Below are 13357 nucleotides of genomic sequence, written 5' to 3' on the forward strand. Positions count from 1 at the left end.
TGATTTTATTAAACTGGGGCACCACAAATGACATTCTTACTCTGCAGGGAGTGAGGAAGGAAGTTGGGTGTGCACCATTTCTGTGCTCTGGAGATCACTGGGAGTGGAAGTATCTGTGACCTCACTGGCACCTCTGCAGAAGCAACGTGAAGCCAATGACCATAGATGGCCGAAACACTGAAGAGGAGCGGCGGCAGTCGGAAGGCTCAGGCGTGGGATTTCCGAACACGCACTTGACCTCATAGGGACAGAGTGACGATGTGGGAGAAGATAGGATAATGAAGTGAGGAGGCAGCGTTATATTCCACACAGTGTACTCCCATAGACTGGAAGAACTCATTTACATAAAGTGATAAAAGATAAGGCATACAGCTATGACTTTTTTTGAGCAATCTATAAGTAGGTTTGATCGCCTCACATTTTACCTTTAAAGGTGTATGAAAGATGCGCATCTCAGTAGTTCCCCTTCATGGTACGCAGAGATGGCATGTGTGCAAGGCTCTCTCAATCCTTTTTTAAGGGAGCTCTGAAAATAACTTTGTAAGCGTACAACAGAGGGACATGACTAACACAATAGCAGCCAGGCATGATAGAAATACTGATGCAGATGTTAACTCCTGGAAGAGGATTTTATCATAATTTCACAGGAGAGCAGCCCTATACTTGGTTTACACTGCACCATGGCAGCCATTAAACCAATGCCGATCAGCTCCATGAAAGCCACTCGGTGGTGGTTTTATAGCCTGTTTAGACAGCAAAACCGCATTTCCAAGCACACAATGATGGTTAATATGTTATCCTGTGAGCATTGATCTATTGTACCGTTGTGGCCAAAATATTGACACCCCTGCAATTCTAGAATCATAGAATCGTAGAGTTGGAAGGGACCTCCTGGGCCATCTGGTCCAACCCCCTGCTCAAAGCAGGATTCGCTAAATCATCCCAGTTAGATGTCTGTCCAGCCTCTGTTTGAAGACTTCCATTGAAGGAGAACTCACCACTTCTCGTGGCAACCTGTTCCACTCATTGATCACTCTAACTGTCAAAAAGTTTTTTCTAATATCTAATCTGTGTTTCCTCCCATTCAGCTTCATCCCATTGCTTCTAGTCTTTCCTTGTGCAAATGAGAATAAAGTTGATCCTTCTACAATGTGACAGCCCTTTAGATATTTGTAGACAGCTATTAAGTCTCCTCTCAGTCTTCTCTTTTGCAAACTAAACATTCCCAAATCCTGCAACCTTTCCTCATAAGACAGGGTTTGCAGACCGGTCACCATTCTGGTCGCTCTTTTCTGAACTTGCTCCAGTTTGTTGATGTCTTTTTTAAAATGTGGTGCCCAAAATTGGACACAATATTCCAGATGAGGTCTGACCAAAGAGGAGTAGAGGGAAATAATTACTTCACGTGATCTAGACTGTATGCTTCTGTTAATACATCCTAGAATTGCATTTGCCTTTTTTGCTGCTGCATCACACTGTTGACTCATATTCAGTCTGTGATCTATTAGTATACCCAAGTCTTTTTCACATGTGCTGTCACTTAGCCCTATTCCTCCCATTCTATATATGCTTTTTTCATTTTTATTGCCCAGATGTAGTACTTTGCATTTCTCCCTGTTAAAAACCATTCTGTTAGTTGCTGCCCACTTCTCCAGTTTATTTAAATCTTTTTGAATCCTCTCTCTCTCTTCTCTAGTATTAGCTATCCCTCCTAGCTTTGTGTCATCAGCAAATTTAATCAGTTTACCCTCAATTCCTTCATCTAAATCGTTGATAAAGATGTTGAACAATACAGGGCCCAGGACAGAGCCCTGTGGTACCCCACTTGAGACATTCTTCCAACTGGATGTGCAGCCATTTACGACCACTCTTTGGGTCCGATCACTAAGCCAGTTATGAATCCACCTAACAGTTGCCTTGTCCATTCCATACTTAGTCATTTTTTCAATAAGGATTGTATGAGAGACTTTGTCAAATGCTTTGCTGAAGTCAAGATATACTATATCTACAGCATTTCCTTGATCCACCCAATTCTGTCAGATAATACTCAGTTTCTTCCTGAAAATGATTGCAAACACAAATTCTTTGGTATTATTATCTTCATTTAATTTGTCTTAAATGAAAAAACACAAAAGAGAATGAAGCAAAAAGCAAAACATTGGTCATTTCACACAAAACTCCAAAAATGGGCCAGACAAAAGTATTGGCACCCTCAGCCTAATACTTGGTTGCACAACCTTTAGCCAAAATAACTGTGACCAACCGCTTCCGGTAACCATCAATGAGTTTCTTACAATGCTCTGCTGGAATTTTAGACCATTCTTCTTTGGCAAACTGCTCCAGGTCCCTGATATTTGAAGGGTACCGTCTCCAAACTGCCAATTTTTAGATCTCTCCACAGGTGTTCTATGGGATTCAGGTCTGGACTCATTGCTGGCCACCATAGAAGTCTCCAGTGCTTTCTCTCAAACCATTTTCTAGTGCTTTTTGAAGTGTGTTTTGGGTCATTGTCCTGCTGGAAGACCCATGACCTCTGAGGGAGACCCAGCTTTCTCACACTGGGCCCTACATTATGCTGCAAAATTTGTTGGTTGTCTTCAGACTTCATAATGCCATGCACACGGTCAAGCAGTCCAGTGCCAGAGGCAGCAAAGCAACCCCAAAACATCAGGGAACCTCCGCCATGTTTGACTGTAGGGACCGTGTTCTTTTCTTTGAATGCCTCTTTTTTTCTCCTGTAAACTCTATGTTGATGCCTTTGCCCAAAAGCTCTACTTTTGTCTCATCTGACCAGAAAACATTCTTCCAAAACGTTTTAGGGTTTTTCAGGTAAGTTTTGGCAAACTCCAGCCTGGCTTTTTTATGTCTCGGGGTAAGAAGTGGGGTCTTCCTGGGTCTCCTACCATACAGTCCCTTTTCATTCAGACGCCGACGGATAGTACGGGTTGACACTGTTGTACCCTCGGACTGCAGGGCAGCTTGAACTTATTTGGTTGTTAGTCGAGGTTCTTTATCCAACATCCACACAATCTTGCGTTGAAATCTCTTGTCAATTTTTCTTTTCCGTCCACATCTAGGGAGGTTAGCCACAGTGCCATGGGCTTTAAACTTCTTGATGACACTGCGCATGGTAGACACAGGAACATTCAGGTCTTTGGAGATGGACTTGTAGCCTTGAGATTGCTCATGCTTCCTCACAATTTCGTTTCTCAAGTCCTCAGACAGTTCTTTGGTCTTCTTTATTTTCTCCATGCTCAATGTGGTACACACAAGGACACAGGGCAGAGGTTGAGTCAACTTTAATCCATGTCAACTGGCTGCAAGTGTGATTTAGTTATTGCCAACACCTGTTAGGTGCCACAGGTAAGTTACAGGTGCTGTTAATTACACAAATTAGAGAAGCATCACATGATTTTTCGAACAGTGCCAATACTTTTGTCCACCCTCTTTTTATGTTTGGTGTGGAATTATATCCAATTGGGCTTTAGGACAATTCTTTTTGTGTTTTTTCATTTAAGACAAATTAAATGAAGATAATAATACCAAAGAATTTGTGTTTGCAATCATTTTCAGGAAGAAACTGAGTATTATCTGAAAGAATTGCAGGGGTGTCAATACTTTTGGCCACAACTGTATAAGATGATGTCTTGCTTACAAAGGACGATACGTTACAGAACAATGGCTTTTATGTCAGCTTAAAAATCATCCTTCATGTAGGTAGTAGCAGGTGTCGCTAAGATCTGCAAATGATCAAATTGTCAAGCACCCAGCTCCAATCTGTGGCACGTGAGATGGGCATAAATGCCAGACTGTGAGCAAATTGTTTTTAGACACATGAAGCCACAAAAAACACATCAAGTGTTGTTAGATGATTGTGAGATACCCACTGTTGATCAACGTGCCAGTTATCACCACTTTTGATAGGGACAAAATCCTTGAACTGAAAGGCCTTGATTTGTAACTCTCGCAGATCGCTACGGGCAAATGCCGATATGTCAGCACTGTTCAAAATTGTGTGTCTCAGTAGATGGGAGAACAGTGATTAACTGGAATGACAGCAAAAGGTACACGAAGGAGAACCTCTGCAGGATTGGATCGTCAAATTAGAAGAATGGCGTGTAGTGATCTATTCTGTACTGGAAGTGAAATTGTACATCACATACCAAGCCTACCGCATCAATCAGCGTCTACACAAACCATCAGAAGGCGCTTGCATGACATTAGGCTACGAGCCAGACATCCAGCCACAGCTGTACTCACCTCATGCTACCGCTCTCAAAGCTTGTCATGGTGCAGAGCAGAGCAAAGATGGACGCTGAAATGGAAATCTGTCCTGTTCAGCCTCGAATTCAATGATAGCCGGATATTGGTTTGAAGACCACATAGGCAATTCCATGAAAAGGCCTCCATGAGGGAACATCACACCGGTCCTACTCCCGGGATTATGGTGCTTGGTGGCATGATGTGCGGTAGCTGGATTCTTCTTATCTTAATTCTAGGTCACTAACCGTTCAGTGTTACATTGATTTGGTGGTGGAACCAGTGGCGTGAACATTTCTCCAGTGTCTCAGGAGCAGTCTGTTCTACATGACAACACCAGGTTGGATGTTACTTGTGCTGTGAGAAGCCTGTGTGGCATAAAAGTGCTTCCATTGCCTGCAGCGTCTCTGAACTTGTCTCCCATCGAGCACATCAGGGACAACACCGATCGGAAATTGCGGGAGCTGCCAGCATTCAGCATGGCAGAACTTTCTTCAGACAACCATTAATAACCTCAGTGACAGCAGACGAGGTTGTAAGTGCAGGGATTTCTGCACATCACGCTCATACTCCAGATGTTTGAAAAATGTCTTTTCCATTTTTTTCACCATTTGCAGATCAGTAATGCATCTATCCATACTGTGATTTCCATTACTAAACGACATCTCCCTCATGGTGCTAAAATTTCAATGTTGAGCAGTATAGTAGCAACAAAAGCACTAAAACCAAATTCAGCCACCATACAATTTGAAATTGACCGTGGGTGATGGAGAAAAGTGATGGTCCAAAAACAAATATGTAAAGTCACTAATACTGTCTAGAAAAGCACAAATAAACAGCATCAATGTCCAGGCTAAAAAATATAAACAAAAAAACCCAGTATTTTACAATTGCTGTGAACCATTATGCCAATATCCTAAGCTGCAAAATAAACGTTGGGATTTAGTAAGAACATAGTAAAGCATTGGTCAAATCTGAATATTGCTAAAATAGTAAAATATCCAACTAAATCCTGGACTGATTGCAAATCTAATCCCCCATTCTCTGTGCTTCAGCCTAAATCTGGAATTTTCGATGTATAAATATCAGTCTGGTAAACCATTAGCTTCATGGGGGTTACTGGAACGGTCCCCGTCACACTCCAGCTCATAAACTGGGGTGTCACATATAGCATTAGTCACTGGCGTCAGAAGGATTATTGTTCTGTCAGTAACTCTCTGCTTGGCCTTGTCACTTTCTATCAGAACAACGTGGACTTCAGATCTCTGGAGACATGCGGCATCTTCTGTGTTAGGCTTGCAGACAAGTCATCCCTCTCAGTGATACCCCCTTATCTGTGGGTGTTTTTTGTATAAATGGAATTAACCCACTTAGTAACGGAAAAATTAAACTACAGCTGGTCAAAGCACCGAATATTGAAAGTAAAGCAAAGATTAAAACAAGTAATATGAGTCTATCAGCGTCTCAGAAGAAAAATGAATAAGTCACAGCAACAACGTAAAGGACGGAAGATCAGAAGGGAGCCACATCACTACTGCATGCAACCCTAAAAGTGCTTTGCAGGTCTGAAATATGCCCCAATCTGGAGTCTTGGTTGGTCCTTTTTCTGTTTGTTGTGTTCAACACAGGACAATGATTCCTGTGCTCCCACTTCATCAGTTCTGTCTCTGAAGGGGGTGGATGACTGAGCATTCCTAAAGCTAAGCCAGCCTCCATCTTTATGTATAACATTGTCAGCGATAGAAGGAAGCTGGCCATGCTACTGAAAGAAGCAGTTAGTCAGAACACTTCGGTCAAGCGCCCACACAGGAAATGTTGTCCAGGGACGACCACCCACAGGATGAAGACCTTCCGGGAACTCTGACCAAAACTAAAGATCAAGGGGCACATTACAGGCCACATTGTCTGACATTGCTCACTTTTGCACAATTTACAGGTAGAACAGTTCAGGTCCACGATGCATGCTGATCTTGCATGCGTCCCGGCAGATTTGTGCAGATGCAACGTCATTAGTGCAGGTCACATCCCGATGCAGAAGTATATTAGTAAATGGCATAAACCCCATACTTATGACACGCACGTATTATCTACAGTGCAGACATTTTGGAAAAAGAACCAACTTTTTTGGTGAACTAGGTCTGTTCATGTGAATGATATGCGTGGTGTGCAGTTTAGCGGGAATCGGTCATGTCTAGAAACGCAAATTACCTGTAGTTATATGGTTAAAGTCTAGCTGCCTTACTGGAAGAGCGGCTACAGGTTCATAATGACCTTCTATCCTCCATGCAATCGCTCACTTCCAATCACCGGGGTGGTGCACGGAGCGGTTAGTGTCACCGTGGGCGTCACAGCCTGCACTGTTGGCCAACGCTGTGGAGTAAGCTGTCAATCAACGTGTCAGGGAGTGAATACAGCTGAAATGCTGTGATTTATTTTTTGTGGCATTTTTTTACTGCCAACTAGTTGCTGCATGTTTTTTTATTCAAAGTAAAAATAAATTTGTATCCAGAGATGGTTTTAAGCTTATATAACAAAAATGTTAAAAAAAAAAAAAAAAAAGTCTGCCTTTTCGTCCACACTTTTGATGCATTTTATGGGTACTTGCCAGCATGACGATTTTTTCAGCATTTTCCCATATGTTTCTCTAAAAGGGAAAAAAATGTGCTAGTATGAAAAAAAATAAAAGAAACAAAAATGCCTACAGATTCTAGACTTTTTAGAACAAAGAACTATGTGAAATAAGCCTATGGGGGTTTCTGGTGATGCTGATGGTCAGGCAACTTCCCTCTGTAAACCACTTACTGTAGATGCCGCAGTCAGCATTACCGTGGCATCTAAAAGGATAACTCTCCTGGGTCAGGATCTGGATCCAGCAGTCACAGAATAGATCCCCCAGTCACCAGATTGTACATACATTTTGCGTGAAATACCATCTGTTTAACATCCTAATGTACGTCATTGGTCTTAGTATGCATGTCACGCAGGCCGACAGAGCCAGCCAAGCAAAAGAGGTGTATTTAACGGTCAATGGATTGCAAGGAGACGCTAGATACTGAAAATAGAGGAGCGAGAGGCGGTATCACATTGTTGTAAATTTGCATGAATCACTCTGACCCCCTAGGCAAAAATTGATGGTAAGACTTACTGGATACAGACACAGAGGATGTAAAATTCAATATGCAGCAAAACATGTCATAGAGTAAGAAGAAAGCCAGTTGATGAAGCAAACAAATAACTTTCTCGGATCGTGAACTGCTGCGGTCATACACAAGGTCAATAGATCAGTGCAGGAGCAATGAACTAACTCTGAAGCAGGGAACAAAACAAGGAAAAATGAAGGTGGTCTGCTATCCTTAAACTGTCACCCAGAAGCTAAAAGGACTGCTCAAATGTATTTATCCATCTTTAAATTATTATTTTTCAAATTTATTCCCCACCATCCTGTAGAATGTAAGCCCGAAAGGGCATGGTCCTCTCTCCCCTCTATATCAGTCTGTCACTGTTAGTATGGCTACTATAAGTGATATCTGTAATTTGTATGTAACCTCCTTCTCATGTACAGCACCATGGAACCAATGGTGCTATATAAATAAATAATAATTGTTGTTTTACTGGTTGCGTTCTTTACACAGCACGTAAGGTACAAGTAAACTTGAAAGATCATGCACATGTTGAAAAATGATGTTATTGTTAAGCAGTAGGGTATGTGCACACGGTGAGTGTTTGTTTGCAGACATTTCTGTAAGGTTTCTGCATCTCTTGGCAGCAAATACACGCGGTTTGGCCACATTTTTGCATGCATACTTGTACAGCAATTAAAACTTTTTGGAGATAAATAAAGATATTTGAAAAAAAAAACAACTTGTGGCGTAATTTCACGCACGGAGGACAAGATCTATATATAAAAATGAGTATGTATTTATGTAGGTGTGTGTGTATCAAGCCACGCCCACTCCACATAGGCACATTCACTCCGCACACAAAGTCCCGTATAATAAATATCTAATCTAAAATATATATAGTGTGTCAAGAGTGAGAGAAGAGGTTTGCATTGACAATCCAACACAGTGGGCAGCACTTTGAACACATTTTATAAGTCATCATAAACTTGTAAGTAAGTCATCTAATACATAATTGACAATCGGCTCTGTTACAGCTTCCTGCGATTGTGTCACTATCCCACAATCCACCGCAGCCGGAAGCTGTGACAAAAACGGCACCGCCATATTGTAACACCCAAGTTATGGGTATTCCGATATGGCAGCTGGGATTCAATGAGCAGCGCGGGATTCAAATCCACCGCCCCGCCGGCTGAGTCAATGATCATTGCCGCGCGGGATTTGAATCCCCAGCCAAGCCGCGCGGCTCCGCTCATTGGCTGAGCCACCCCTGAGCTAAGGCTTGGTGGGGGATTCAAATCCCACGCTGCACCACTCATTTACTCAGCCCGCGAGGCAGAGGCTTACATACTTAACTGACCATGAGAAGCGTTGCCGCGGCACTTCTCTTCTCAAAGGAGACCAGGGCAGGAGTGCCTTGTCGGAATCGCGCATGCGCATAGCGCTATCCGGCGCCATTTTACTGAAGACACATTTGCAGTGTGCCTTCAGCAATATGGCGCCGGACAGCGCGGCACTGGCATGCGTGTACTCCGGCGCCACACTCCTCCCCCCCCACACTCCTCCCCCGGCCTCCAGCAGAACGTGACAGGGCTGGAGCACAGGGAAAAAAGGTGAGTATAAATGTTTTTTGTTTTTTTTTGTATGTGTGCAGTTTAATAGGGGTGAGAGAACCATACATATTAGGATAGGGGAGTGAGCATGCATGCATACCAGGATAGGGGATGAGGGGACCATGCATACCAGGATAGGGGGGTGAGAGGGCCCATGCATATCAGGATTGGTGGGGGTGAGAGGACCATGCATATCAGGATTGGGGGTGAGAGGACCATGCATACAAGGATAGGGGGGTGAGGGGTAGCTTGCATACCAGGATTGGGGGGTGAGGGGACCATGCATAGCAGGATTGGGGGGTGAGGGGACTATGCATAAAAGGATAGGGGGGGTGAGAAGACCATGCATACCAGGATAGGGAGGTTCGGGGACCATGCATACCAGGATAGGGGGGTGAGAGGACCATGCATAGCAGGATAGGGGGGTGAGAGGACCATGCATACCAGGATAGGGGGGTGAGAGGACCATGCATACCAGGATAGGGGGGTGAGAGGGCCATGCATACCAGGATAGGGGGTAAGAGGACCATGCATACCACGATGGGGGGGTGAGAGGACCATGCATACCAGGATAGGGGGGTGAGAGGACCATGCATACCAGGATAGGGGGTGAGGGGACCATGCATACCAGGATAGGGGGGTGAGGGGACTATGCATAAAAGGATAGGGGGGGTGAGAAGACCATGCATACCAGGAGAGAGGGGTGACAGGACCATGCATACCAGGATAGAGGGGTGAGGGGTAGCTTGCATACCAGGATAGGGGGGGTGAGGGGACCATGCATAGCAGGATTGGGGGGTGAGGGGACTATGCATAAAAGGATAGGGGGGGTAAGAAGCCCATGCATACCAGGACAGGGGGGTTCGGGGACCATGCATACCAGGAGAGAGGGGTGACAGGACCATGCATATCAGGATAGGGGGGTGAGATGACCATGCATACCAGGATAGGGGGGTGAGGGGACCATGCATAGCAGGATAGGGGGGTGAGGGGACTATGCATAAAAGGATAGGGGGGGTGAGAAGACCATGCATACCAGGACAGGGGGGTTTGGGGACCATGCATACCAGGAGAGAGGGGTGAGAGGACCATGCATAGCAGGATGGGGGGGTGAGAGGACCATGCATAGCAGGATGGGGGGGGTGAGAGGACCATGCATACCAGGATAGGAGGGGTGAGAGGACCATGCATACCGGGATAGGGGGGTGAGAGGACCATGCATACCAGGATGGGGGGGGTGAGAGGACCATGCATACCAGGATAGGAGGGGTGAGAGGACCATGCATACCAGGACAGGGGGGTGAGAGGGCCATGCATACCAGGATAGGGGGTAAGAGGACCATGCATACCAGGATGGGGGGGTGAGAGGACCATGCATACCAGGATAGGTGGGTGATAGGACAATGCATACCAGGATAGGGGGTGAGGGGACCATGCATACCAGGATAGGGGGGTGAGAGGACCATGCATAGCAGGATGGGGGGGTGAGAGGACCATGCATAGCAGGATGGGGGGGTGAGAGGACCATGCATACCAGGATAGGAGGGGTGAGAGGACCATGCATACCGGGATAGGGGGGTGAGAGGACCATGCATAGCAGGATGGGGGGGGTGAGAGGACCATGCATAGCAGGATGGGGGGGGTGAGAGGACCATGCATACCAGGATAGGAGGGGTGAGAGGACCATGCATACCAGGATAGGGGGTAAGAGGACCATGCATACCAGGATGGGGGAGTGAGAGGACCATGCATACCAGGATAGGGGGGTGAGAGGACCATGCATACCAGGATAGGGGGTGAGGGGACCATGCATACCAGGATAGGGGGGTGAGAGGGCCATGCATGCATTCAAATCCCACGCGGCACCGCTCATTGGCTCAGCCGGCAGGGCGGGGGATTCAAATCCCCCGCCAAAGCCGCGCGGCACCGCTCATTGGCTGAGGCGCCTGACGGCAGAAGTTCATTTCACCGCACTCCCGATGCAATAGCATCGGGCCTATTCCTAGTGAAAGAATAAAGTTATGTTAAAACCAAGCACACCATTGTTTTTCTTGTAAAATTCTCAATAAGTTTGATGTGTCACATGACCCTCTTCCCATTAGAAAAAATAAAGTTGGATCCAAAATGGCCGACTTCAAAATGGCTGCCATGGTCACCACCCATCTTGAAAAGTTTTCCCCCTCTCATATACTAATGTGCCACAAACAGGAAGTTGATATCACAAAACATTCCCATTTTATTTTGATGTATCCATATAAATGTCCCACCCTGTATATAAATAAAATATCTAATATATTAGATATATCTATTTCATAGGCACATCTTCTTGCCCACAAGAGGTTACACTGCCTGTGTTGCCCATAGCAACCAATCACTAAGCATCTTTCAATTCACCAGAGCTGTTTAAAAGATGAAAGAGAGCTGTGATTGGTTGCTATCAGCAACAGTTTTCCGGATCCACAACACCTCAGCAGATACTGACATGGTGGGAGAAATCTAGCATCCCCGGGAACATAAGCTCTCAGTCATTGTCTGCCCCCCAGAAAGGAGCAGAGAGCACATGACAGAAATGAATCACCCCCTCCTCTATTACTGCCGTGCTCTATTGTTACCGGCGTAGAAAATCACATCATCAGCGGCCACACACAGAGCCGCACTGCCAGGTCACATATAACAGCACATCTCCAGGAACTCCCAGCTCAGCGCCACCCGGCTGTGATGGAGGATGTGTGATGGGTATATAGGCACGGGACTATAGGATGGAGGATGTGTATGATGGATATATGGGAATGGGACGGATGATATGTATGATGGATATATGGGCACGGGGCTATGGGATGGAAAATGTGTGATGGGTATATGATACAGGAAAGATGTATATCTTTGTACCGTGTTAGCCAGTAGATAGAAAAATATTCAGGATTGAGAGTCCTCAGTAGTTGATACCTTTTAATGGCTAACTGAAAAGATGGTAATACATTGCAAGCTTTCGAGACTACTCAGGTCTCTTCATCAGGCTAGACTAATACAAAATCTGAAGTCACATATTTATGCACAATACAGCCTAGAAAAAATGCAATAGATAAGACAAGTGACGTGAAGCAGAACTATCAATATGGGAGAGGGAGAAACATAAATATAAACATTGGACCAGTTCATAGATAAGGAGTCTGGATGTTTTATGGTCCTCTGATTGGGGTCTAGTTCTGTGTTGCCCTGCAAGGTTTTAAAAGGAAATTCCTTAATTGATGTAAAAAGACATATATCCATGCGACACATTCATTCCAGCACTGAGAGTGTCAAAGTTCGTCATAAATTTGTACTCCCAAACTCGTCTCTCTCTCTGAGATGTGAAGTTACCTTTCAATACCAGTAATTTCATATCCATGCTGCTGTGATCAGGGATACAGAAATGTTTTGCCACAGGTAGATCCATTCTTTTTTCTCTTATTGTGTGACGATGAGCATTCATCCTTGTTCTAAGCTTTTGCCCTGTCTCCCCCACATACAGACCCCCAGTTGGACATTTAGTACAAATAATTAAGTACACCACATTAGATGTAATGCAGGTGAAAGTACCTGGGATCTTGTAGTCCTGATGTGAGTTGGGGATCTTTATCTTGTCCGTGGTCATTATAAATGGACAGGTTTTACATTTTTTCTGGTTGCAAGGAAAGGTTCCTGCAGCTGTTGGAGAGGACAGGGAGCTTCTGACAATGATGCTTCTTAAATTTGGGGGCTGCCTAAAACACAGCAGTGGGGGGTCTGGAAAAATGGATTTTAATCGGGCATCTTTTTGTAGTAAAGGTTGTAATTTCCGTGCAGCTCCCCTTAGCACCTCCAGATTTGGGTTGTAGGTGACTACTAGAGGCACTCGGTTATTTTCTTCTTTAGCTTTGTAATGTAGCAGGTGATTCCTTGACAATCTGGTGGCTCTTGTAATTTGGTTTTCAATTGTTCTTGGAAGGTAACCCTGATTCAAAAAGGTTTTTTTGAGGCGACCAAGGTGTTTGTCTCTATCCATGGGGTTGGAACATATACGATTGTATCTGATGGCTTGGCTATAGATAATAGAGTTCTTTATGTGTTTTGGATGGAAACTGTCCCATTTAAGGTATGTTGGACGGTCGATTGGCTTCTGATACAGGGATGTCTCTATTTCATTGTTTTTTAGCTTAATGATGGTGTCCAAAAAATTAATCATGGATAGAGACAAACACCTTGGTCGCCTCAAAAAAACCTTTTTGAATCAGGGTTACCATCCAAGAACAATTGAAAACCAAATTACAAGAGCCACCAGATTGTCAAGGAATCACCTGCTACATTACAAAGCTAAAGAAGAAAATAACCGAGTGCCTCTAGTAG

General features: G+C 44.6%; 1 protein-coding gene across 5 annotated transcripts in view; it reads right to left on the minus strand.

Annotated features, from left to right (window-relative positions):
* Positions 1-13357, minus strand: part of SLC39A11 (solute carrier family 39 member 11) — a 641085-nt gene that overhangs the window by 551478 nt on the left and 76250 nt on the right. The gene's annotated exons all lie outside the window — the stretch shown is intronic.

This window comes from Dendrobates tinctorius, unplaced genomic scaffold, assembly GCF_039654945.1.
Source record: "Dendrobates tinctorius isolate UK_male_01 unplaced genomic scaffold, ASM3965494v1 ptg000014l, whole genome shotgun sequence".
NCBI classification, from domain to species: Eukaryota; Metazoa; Chordata; class Amphibia; order Anura; family Dendrobatidae; genus Dendrobates; species Dendrobates tinctorius.